General features: G+C 39.2%; 1 protein-coding gene across 1 annotated transcript in view; it reads right to left on the bottom strand.

Moving 5' to 3' along the window:
* Positions 1-6459, bottom strand: part of LOC111663412 (oxysterol-binding protein-related protein 7-like) — a 29697-nt gene extending 23238 nt beyond the window's left edge. Inside the window, exon 1 of the mRNA XM_023417579.2 lies at positions 6354-6459. The gene's annotated coding sequence lies outside the window, so the exon portion shown is untranslated. The remainder of the gene's footprint in view (positions 1-6353) is intronic.
* Between the last annotated feature and the right edge of the window lie 3245 nt (positions 6460-9704).

Below are 9704 nucleotides of genomic sequence, written 5' to 3'. Positions count from 1 at the left end.
GCTGTAACACAGCCAAAATGATCAGCAAATCAAAAAAGAAAAGTGAAGAAAATGTCCAAAAAAGGACAGAGGGACCCCTGAGGGTTAATAAATCCCATGAACCGCTATTTAAATTACCACTATTATGTTTTTTTCTGTGCTAAATTTAACATTACTGGGGAGGAGAGCAACGCGACTAGAAGTGACAGCGAGAGAGGGCTACTAGCTTCTCCTCTCCTCTGTCTCAGCGGAGACCGTCACAACTTCATTCACTCTTTTAACAAAACAAAAAAAAACCAACGAAGGAAGCAGTAAATGGACTTACATATTTAAGACCTAACTAAATGTAATTTAAGACCTAACATGCAGCTAATGTAAAGATAGCGGAGCTTGGAGAGTTGGTTATCTGGTTGCTAGGCGCACGCACGCACACACACACACACACACAGGTCAGGAGCTGCCGTTGCCATAGCAATGTGAAAATCTGCCCAGAATTTGGCTTCTACATGGCTTCAAACAACTGCAAATTATGAGAAAACCGTTACTTCTTTTCATAAACCGAAAAGACCGTGCCAGACACTGAAGCCAGAAGTTTCTACAGTCTCTATTTTATTCAGATATTCCTTAAAATAAGTGAGGAAGCTCAGTGCGTAGACAGAGTGAGATTCTTTTGGAAAAAAAAAGACGATTACATTAGGTGTCAATGAGAGTGAGACAGGTATTGCTGCCGGACTCGGCAGCAATCACATTTCTATCACATTTCTACGTGCAGGTATGAGAGAGCTGGGTGACTCAGAAAAAAGGTGCAATTTTGTCAAAAAAAAAAAAAAAGGTGGGTTTCTAAAGAAAATTCCAATGCATTTCTAATGCATTATTTATTCCCAGTTTTTTGGGAATAACTTTGGGAAAAATTGGAATTTTAACACCAAAAGTCATAGCAACCCTTGCGGGATCAAGACACACGTTTTGATGTGTATATTACCGGGGTTTTCTCAAAGCTGCGGGACGAGTTACGTGCCGAAATTTGGCGGAAGAATAATAAACCAGAAACAGAAGATTAATAGATGCCTAAGGGCTCCGCGCCGAGGCACTCCTCTCAGCTATACTAGCTGTAGAGGAGTGCCTCGGAGCTGAGCACCCGTGGCACTAATGAACAACAACAATAAACAAATGCTGAGTGCTGATCAAAAGTTTTGTGCAAGCAATTTAAGCTTAGGGATGGGCGTTGTCTCCTTCACTGGTAGGCTATATCGTCCGCGCACGAGGGGAGGAGGGGGGCTCCATGCTCAAAGTCACACCAGGCAGCTCCGCAGGATTAATAAAGTATGTAACCTATTTTATTCGTTCATAACACATTTTTACCTAATGAAATTATCTGATTTAATTCACATTTTTGGTGTTTGTAAAAAATAAAACATTAAATTTAAAAAAAGAAAAAAAAAAAGCTCTCCCATATCAACCCACGGGCCGGATGTGATGTTCAATCGGGCCGTAACCATGGCATCCCTGGTTTACGTCCAAGCAGCAGAGAAATAAAAAGTGTTCTTTTTACAACATGCTCTTTGCGCAACTGGATGCTGTAAATGCCTCATCGTTGGCAGGTATTTAATTGTCATTTTCGCCCTGTTTTCCATACAAGCTGTAGTCCACCTTGTTTGAACTGATTGAGGGCTGGGGCCCATTTATATTGGGTTTCGATATCCATCACTACTGGCGGGGTTGTACTGGTGGCATGACTTTGCGGATTAAAAAAAAAAAAAAAGGAACAGCAACATGACCTCACCTGTCAAACATGGTGAGTTTCTGTTATGGCTTAGGCAGTGGAACTGGCACATTTGCATTTATTGATGATTTCACTGCTGACTGAAGCAACAACATGCTTCAACAATACAGGAGCACTCTGTCCACTCAGATTCAGCCAAATCAAAGCATCAGCTTTAAAACTCATTGGACAAAATTTTATCATTAGGGTGACGAGGTAGATTATCCTTGACTGGCCGTGTAAGTCGTCTGATCTCAGTCAGACCTAACATGTATTCCACTTGAAGACCAGACTCAAGTCAAAGAGATCCCAAAACAAGCAAAAGCTAATGGCAGCTGCAATGAAGGCCACAAGTACCCCTAGGGGAGATAGAAAGCACCTGGTGATGTCTATGGGTCGCAGACTTCAGCAAGTCCTTGACTGCAAAGGATTTTACAAGAAATGTTAAATATGATGATTCTGTTCGACTTCATGTGTATCCGTCCAATTACTTTAGAAGCCCTAAACTTTTGGCACTATGAGTGGTAGGTCTAACCCTAACCCTCTGCACAGTTCTTTTTCTATCTATAGTATTAGTCAAAACAGTGCGCTCTGTAGGTGCGCTTGTGTGTTCAGCAATTGAAAAAATTTAGTGCCATAACAAAGTGCTGTTTTCACAAGAAGATAAACCGCTGAAAATATTCTACATGAAATGTACATTTCAATGGATATTGGATTGTTTCGTGGGTGTTTTAAAAGTGTCTAAAACACTTTTTTCTGCTGGCCCTGTGCACAGCAACACATATCTCTCTCTCGCACATCTTTCCTAACTGATATCATGCTGATCTGAATCTACTGACTATTCGTGACTACTTCATACAACCCCACATCAAATAACCCAAACTATTCCTTTAATAGATTTTTTTTGACATCCCACTAGCCCACAGATGCGGTGGGATTTCTCCCTGTTCTCCCAATGGAAAGTCTGACTATGACATATGGTTCTGTTGTCAATGTGTTTGTGTGAGAGAGCGAGAGCAAGGGTCAAGAAGTGGGCACAGCTCTACAATGAAGCAACGATGCAAAATAGTAAGTTACAGATCTTTATAAAGATTTTAAGAAATGCTAAAATGGGTCACCAAATATACTTGGGTAGCCGTTAACATATATGGGCACCCAGCCCAAGTTTAAGTGAGGGAAACATTGCAATAATGTTGTCACAAGAAGTTTCTATGGGACTATTGTAGCATATAAGTTTGAACCAGGGTATACTGAAGAGGAAATGGTGCAGAGATGAATGAAGAGAAGGAGAGCAAAAAGAGGAGAGATGCCGATACATCATGATTGCTGAACCATAAAACGACAGCTCATGGTGTGGATGTAAAGACATTACAAATAGTGCAATCAGTTTTTTTTCTGCCATGAATAGGTCATTTTAGAGGCTCTGTTGGAAGAGTATTAGCAAGGCAGAAATACAGTGGAGAAACCTATCCGTCACTAAGCATCCTGGTTTCAGTGCTCTCTGGCAGCTACAAAGGAAAGCTGTTCCCATCTCCTAACTAGAATGGCTTCAGGTCTGAAGCCCCCCCCCCCCCCCCCAATGTCCTGTCAATCTTACCCCAAAAGAAGCTAAATGCGGTGTGCTTCATGGAGCAGAGTCTGTCTATTACATGATTAAGAGTATTCACTTTCACAAAATTCTCCTGTCCTTACCACACACACACACACACACACACACACACTAAGATAAAAGGTGAAATAACAGAATCTAGCAAACTAGAATCACTGCCTCGTTGTTTGCCTTTAGCAACCAGCCAAATTGCAGGAAATATGGTCACAATCTCCCCTTCCTGTTACAGCATTGAGTAATGGCAAGAAGTGTTTTTGCAGAACATTATGATGTCACAGTCAAGTTGACCTTTGCGAATTTTTGGATATTAAACGTCATAATTTCATCATTTTATCCTATTTGACATTTGTCTTAAATTGTGTCATAATTAGCGTACAAGTGAGTTATGGCAAAAAGTGTGCCTCTTTGACAAATCATCTTTTGCCAGATCTAACGAAATTACCTCAAGGTGGTCTGGAGACATCACATTCAAGGGGCCAAAATTGTGTTCTGTGAGGTCACAGTGACCTTGACCTTAGACCACCAAAATCTAGTCAGCTCATCCTGGAATCCAAGTGAATGTCGCTAAATCTAAAGAAATTCCCTCAAGGCGTTACTGAGATGCCACGTAAATGAGATGTCGCGTTCATGAGAATGGGACGGAAGCCATCCTTCCTCAAAAGACGGTCTCATGTACAGTATACTCACTAACACCTCCAGGAAACCTCCTTGCTCGTCTGAACAAAAATAAGTTAATTAAGACAGCCAGAACAATGTATGGGTCACCTGAGGAGCCAGGAGACAAGGCAAATGAACAAGCATTCCATATCTACATGTACAACCTGAACTAGCCAGATTTCAGATTGTATCATGGATTTGTTTTTAGTGTTGTCTAGAACAATCTGTACTATCACATGCATATCTATGTGATGTCATTTCAGACAGGGCTGAGACCTGAACAGACTGGTTCTCTCTCTCTCTCTCTCTCTCGGAATGTGCCAGAGAAACATGCACAGGCTGTTTGACCACAGTTCACTGATATGTTTACAAAACACTGTTTACTATCCAACTTAAGAGGTCTGGCTGCAGTTTTTTCCGAATATGTTAAACAGGAGGGAAAAGTCAAGTGCTTCATGCAGTTTAAAACTGTAGCCTCCTGCAGTGAAGACAAGCAATGTAGCTGGTGATATGAATTCCCTCAGAGGCCAATAAAATGTATGTCAACAAAGGAGAGAGAATCAGAAGCACTCTTCAATGTCTACTTATTTATTTATTTTCTAATACCACCTAAACCACAGTTGTGTTGCATAATACTATGTTGTGGTGACACAGAGACAAAATGATTTATCATTTTACTTTACATCACTGACAACTATGAGGGCTATGTCTCAAATTACTCTATTCTGTTTTGGCACAGTCTGAACTGTTCCTGTAAAACTAATTACTATTATTTCATTGAGTCAATCATTTAGTGTGTACCATAAAAATTTAAAATGCTCATGAGATTTTTTAAGAGCCCAAGGTGATGTTCAAATGTCTTCTTTTGTCTGACCAACAGTCTAAAAGTCAAAGATGCTCAACTTCTTACTAGAAAACAAGCAAATCCTCTAAACTGAGATGCAGCTATCAGTAAATGTTTGGTATTTTCGCTTGTTAATTGCCTTACTGTGGATTTGTTATTTAAGGTCAGTTTGTCTAGAATAATCTGTACTATTACATAAAAAAACCCACGATCAGAATTGTTGTTGATCTCCTGTATGTCGATCAGTGAATCAATTGACAAACTGTTAAATCACAAGATCATTTAGTCCTGACTTCTTTGGAATTTTTTTATTTAGGAAATATTCTTTTTCAATCACTTGTTTTTAAACATGTGAAATTCAAGAATTTTGGCTTCTTTTGTTCAATGAAAAACATAATTTGAAGATTAGCAAGTATTTAACAATCAGAAATTTGCTATATTTGAGCAATCAAAAAAACGATTTTAGATATTGTATCTGTGCTAGTAACAAAACCTTTCAAACAAAAAATCCTACATGTGACAGGACACATACCTGTGAAATAGACACACCTTTGAGCATTGTGAATTATAAATGTAATTTCCAGGACTCACAGAGCAAAGCATCTGATTACCTGCATGGTTCCCAACATTATTTGAAAAATCCAGAGAGTTGTTAGCACAAGAAATCAAATCCAAACACTTCCTGTTGACCTCAAGTTAGTTCCATAAACCCCAAAGAGTATTTTAACCATCTGGATGAAAAAACACACCCCTGACTGACTTGACTGCTCAAAGGAAGATTTTTAACTTGCTTCCCAAGCTGGTAGAAGATGGTAGCCAGAAATGACATTTGTACAACATGAACCATAATTTTAAATCTTATCAGTTCCATATTGATGTTTGTTTCCAATATATTGTTTTTCCGTACACAAATGATGTACTAATTTTAGCATGTATGAAACAAAAAAAAGCATATGCCATTTGTAGCTTGAGAAACGGGTTTAAAAATATTTTTATTTGACAAAGTCAAAGCAACACTTTGAGTGTTGATCCAGCAGCAAACTGCAGTGTTGAAATCTACCCAACAGGATAACACACCCTCCTGGCCTCTGGTTAAAAGAGGAGCAACACAGCGTGTATGGTTGGGAGCAGGTTTGGTTGAAGTGAAATGCTCAAAAACACCAGCATGGTGTGAGAAACACAATATGACACGCTTTAAATCTCCGACAAGGAGTTTTCTGAATTTTTTCGTAAAAAACTGCTACTTCGGTTTTAAATAAAATGTCGTTTAGTATCGTTTCTGTGACAGTCACATTTTTTCCAATGTTAAAAACAGAACCATTAACCAACCTATTTCACCTTGCAATGAAAAAGATCTGTTACAACACGACAGAACACAATGCCCCCGGGCCAAACCATACATAAAATGAGTTCTGTTTCTTTCCGTTTAGAAACTTTAACAGTAACGGACATTTAACTTGGCGTCAACTGTAAAGAAACATTTTTTCTTAACAAAAACTGACCTGTTAAGTTCTTAATGTGACGCTGAGTCTTGCTTGACTGAAGAGCACCTTCTGTACTGGTCATGTCCCTCAGCTTTCTACCGCGGCGCACTTTCTTTTCTTCTCTTCTTTTTTTTTCCTTTTTTTTTTTTTTTTTTTCTTCTTCTTCTTCTTCTGAATTTCCGACAGGTTGTACACTAAAAAGCGTAATGCTGCCCTCCACAGACCAGGAATACCTGTTTGTCCTATATTTTTTAAATATAGGCAAGTTGAATGAAGAAATTCTAGACTGCTCTATACCAATACAACATGTTGGGCTGTCTCCAAATTTCCACACTGACAGAGACCTTCTGAATGTTTGGCCATTTCTTTCAAATAGCTAGCTAGATCACAGTGCCCCAGTCTCAGTCTAGTTAAGATAACATCATCCCTTCTACAAGAGTTTATCAACATTCTCTTTCTTTTAAAGGATGGCTGCAAAGAGAAATAATGTCAACCCCTTTTGTTCTTCTTCCCACTCTTTTTGCCACTGAAACTCTAATTTTTCCTTGTAAATGCTAAACCATTCATCATAATATATATTATCTCAAGGCACTTTACAGGTTGAGGTCGAGACCTTACTTGATCATAGAGAGAAACCCAAAAGGTTCCCACAAAGAGCAAGCACTTGGCGACAGAGGGGAGATTTACATTATTCCTGTGCAGAGAAAATTAATTTCCCTTAACTCCAGAGTGCCCAGGTGTCCACAGAAAGCGCCTACATGACATCCCAAGTTCTCTATCCTGAACACACAGCACAAAAACTCCTGGAGCAATAGAACTGAATAAATGAACTGGTGAAAAAAGTTGTTTTTTATTCAGAAGTAACAAATAGAGTTTGCAGAGAAAATTTTATTTTAGCTGAAAGGACAGAGCTTTTGCACCAGAGGTGTAATCAAGGTCTGACTCCGAACATAATTTTGCATGACCATTTATAGCAAATCACAACATGATAGCGTTTGAGAGAAGTGATCCATTCATCTATTGTGATGAGTTAAATTAAGAGATAGATGTGCTTGTTATGAGTTCATAGAAAACTGATATGCTTGTTCCCATTTTCAGTTTGTCGAAAACTGGTTTTAGATCGGTTTTCATCAAACCCTACACAGAAGCTAAACATGATATGTAAATTTAAAATTAAAAAAAGGAATGACTACATTATCCAATTTCAGGTCCTCATATAGTAGGAGTGGTGGAAAATTACATTGCATCTGAATTACAGTGCATTTAACTAATTTACCCCTTGGTATCAATAAAGTATTCTGATCAGTGTACACAGCTTAATGATTAAATACTTTCTTACACAACAAGGCAGCCAAAGAATCTGAATAGATGACACTTTTAGGGGATTTGAGCTGCTTTATCCACCACATAGGCCATAAAATTACCAGTAAGTCAGTTGAAAAAACAGATATATTGTTGGATGTGCAGACTGCAGATTAGCCACATACTGTACACCCCAAACCCAGTTTTCATATATACTCTTTGTAGCGTTAACGCCATAATTTAGAATTTGCTCTCGTTGAAATGGGGCACCAGTCCTCTGGGAGGACAACAATGAATTACTTAATTGATACATTTATCAATCTCATATCAGAAGCAATGACTTCTCAGTTCAATGGATCTCCAGTCTGGATCACCAGAGGCAAGGATCAACACAAATGAGATTTGATGATTAAATATTACTATATTTCGACATCAACCCAGTCATGAGCAGAGTGTTAGTATCGGCCTACTGTGAGTTGCGCTGTAGCTGAGGACCCTTGGCTGGAACCCAGGTGGCTGTGGTTGCCATGGTAATCCTGGAGAGGTGGGATCTAGGTGAATTCTCCTGGAGGCCGTGTCCCATTATCATGGTGACGTATTCTGCTGGTGTCTCAGTGATTCAGCTCTGGTGGAGTTTGCCAGGGGACTTTCTGTCTCGGGCTCTCTTGATTTCTGGTAGGCTTGCCTGCAGGCGGTCGTGCAGATGTGCTGGCGTCTCTTGCGGGTTGATGTGAAATAAACTCTAAGGCACTTTGGCTGGATAACTTATAGATAAAATCTTCAAAAAGGAAAACTTGATGATAATTAAAAGTTACTAATTTACTGTGAGGCACTTCTGTTGTTTTGGTTCAGTTGGTCTTGACTTGGCTTTAAAAATAAAAGATTGTGCATGTAAACAAAATGAATGTTACTTGAAGCACATAGCAAAGAAAGAATAAAGGACGTGGACAAAACGATCAAGTGCAAAAATGGCTAAGAGCCATGAGTTTGTGGCTAGCAGCTTAGAGCTAAGAGTTTACAAAGCTTAAGAGCCGGGCTTTGAGCCGGGACTTTGAGGTTTGCTTTGAGCAAAGTTTTCAGCTTGGAGCAATGTGTGAATTGATCACGACTGTTTTATCCCCTGGGGGCTTTTCAGGGGCATCGCCTGCCTTGTACACTCAAAAAAATGAATCATGGCATAATTTCTTATTAAGTATTTGCATCTATTTCATTTTATTCAAATAAGCATATTTTTTTGTTAAAACGTATGTACATGGTTTAAATATGGCCAGCTGTGGAACAAGTAAGATTCAATCAGTTAAAATGTATGAGATTGGTTTACATATAAATTTTGTGAAATGGAATCGTTTAGAAGAGGAAATGACGTCAGAGTTCTCCCCGCCATCTCAGAGTAGTGCTGGGTTGTGACCGGTAAGTTACAGCTACACTCATCCTATTTAATCTGCCAGTTATCAGTGTGCATGTATGTTTTATTAGTGCAGTTGATATCATATTACACTAATTAGTGCCACGGGTGCTCAGCTCCGAGGCACTCCTCTACAGCTAGAATAGCTGAGAGGAGTGCCTCGGCGCGGAGCCCTTAGGCATCTATTAATCTTCTGTTTCGGGTTTATTATTCTTCCGCCAAATTTCGGCACGTAACTCGTCCCGCAGCTTTGAGAAAACCCCGGTAATATACACATCAAAACGTGTGTCTTGATCCCGCAAGGGGTGCTATGACTTTTGGTGTAAAAAATTCCAATTTTTCCCAAAGTTATTCCCAAAAAACTGGGAATAAATAATGCATTAGGAATGCATTGGAATTTTCTTTAGAAACCCACCTTTTTTCTACAAAATTGCACCTTTTTTCTGATTCACCCAGCTCTCTCATACCTGCACGTAGAAATGTGATTCAAACTATAAAACGGAGGAAAACTTCTGCTCTCTCAAAAAGATAGGAACTGTTTTTACATAACATGTAAACTTTTCAAACTGTGAGCACTCAAAGGAGGAGTGCAAATCACTTTTTCTTCAAAGTTAGAGTGAAAGCGTCAGTTGGCTAGAGTGCGTGAAGCAGTAAAAAATAAC

The sequence above is a fragment of the Seriola lalandi genome, unplaced genomic scaffold (assembly GCF_002814215.2).
Source record: "Seriola lalandi dorsalis isolate HSWRI2012SDOR001 ecotype SW California unplaced genomic scaffold, Sedor1 jcf7180002054576, whole genome shotgun sequence".
NCBI classification, from domain to species: domain Eukaryota; kingdom Metazoa; phylum Chordata; class Actinopteri; order Carangiformes; family Carangidae; genus Seriola; species Seriola lalandi.
The sequence above is the reverse complement of the archived record's forward strand: the minus strand, read 5'-3'. Positions and strand labels throughout refer to the sequence as shown.